Raw genomic sequence first — 1685 nt, forward strand, 5'->3', positions numbered from 1 at the left:
CATCATCATCATCTTCCTTATTACTGTTATTATTATTAATTATCATTATTACTATTATCATCATTATCCTTCTCATTATCATTATAATAATAGCTATTATTATTTTTATTATTATTGTTATTATCTCTACTCTAGACGTGAGCTCAAACAGGCCAATGGCCTCAACCTGCTCTTTTGATGTTTTTGAAAGAGCTCTATATTACGCCTCTATCCACATAACAAAGTTCCTTTAGAAGGCGGGCCTCGGCTTCTATCCAACTGAATTTGATGTGCTTTGCAGAATCCGAAAGCGAATAGTGCAGTTAGTTGTGAATTTGATTTGTTTGGCGGAATCCGAATAGTGCAGTCGATCCGAATAGTCCAGTTGGTTGCGCCTTTTAAGTAAATTTGACATCTGCTCACTGCTCGACAGAATCCGAATAGTCTGACCCGTTGTCCCTCCCTAGCCCTTCCTGGATTACGTCATAATATCATCACAGCCCAGTGTCGAGTCGACCCATAGCAGGTGACCAAGGTTCTCATGGCCCGTTGTCAAAATGACCTGCATCAAGTACAGTAGGGTATTAAACATCGGCAATAAACCCAGCGTCCTGATTTTTTAAAGCCCAATATGTATTTGTTCCGTATAAATTCATCTTATTCATGTTCTACGGGTCGGTATGCTACAGAGTCTTTAAATAATGTGCTACCTGCAACTGTGTCAAAGAACGAAAGAAGTCGTATCATTTCCTTTCTCTTTCTTTCTTTCTTTCTTTCTTTCTTTCTTGCTTTCTTTCTTTCTTTCTTTTTGTCTTGACTTATGAAATTTGTTATTATTGATCTCAAAATCCATCGCACTTCGCCATGGGCTTTCTAATTATAATGAGACATGTGGTTCACAGAAAAACAACATGCTGAACAGAAAACAATATATAATTCCAATGGGCTCTCTTTTCTATTCGTGGGATAAAGAGAAAAAATCCGGGAGAAAACAAAACAAAGCACCCCCCCAAAAAAAAAACACCAAAACAAAAACAAAAACAAAAACAACCCAACCAAAACAACCAACAACAACACCCCCAAACAAAAACGAACAACAAAACAATCCAAAAAATAACAACCCTATAGCATCCATAGATAGGAAGACTGAGTCATAAAAAAGTGGTGTGTATGAGAGTTAAAAACGGGAAAGGGGTGTTAGAGAAGATTTACGGTACTCTGCACTGCGCTTGGAAAGAAAGTAAGGAAGTATTAACCACGTATCATCGCTGATGATACACCTCCCAAACTTACTCTTACATCTCTTCTTCAGCCACCTCCACACCACCCCTCTCTCTCTCTCCTCTCTCTCTCTCTGTCTTCACACCTCGCCTCCCCCCTTCTCTCTCTCTCCGCAACACTTTTCATTGTCATGAATCTTGCAATACAAAATAAACCGAATTGACGGGGTGCCATCAGTTGTTTAATATTGTACCTTCGAGCACCCCTCTCTCCTTTCCCTCTCTTCAGCAAAACCAATCCCCCTTTCCCGTTATTTGATTATAAAACCCAAAGATTTTATAGTTTTTGCCACAATTCTCATCATATACATGTATACATACATACATACATACATACATATATATATATATCTGTCTCTATCTGTGTGTGTCTCTCTCCCCCTCCCTCCCTCCCTCGCCCTCTCTGTCTTTCTCTTTCTCTCTCTC

The sequence above is a fragment of the Aplysia californica genome, unplaced genomic scaffold (assembly GCF_000002075.1).
Source record: "Aplysia californica isolate F4 #8 unplaced genomic scaffold, AplCal3.0 scaffold00128, whole genome shotgun sequence".
NCBI lineage: Eukaryota > Metazoa > Mollusca > Gastropoda > Aplysiida > Aplysiidae > Aplysia > Aplysia californica.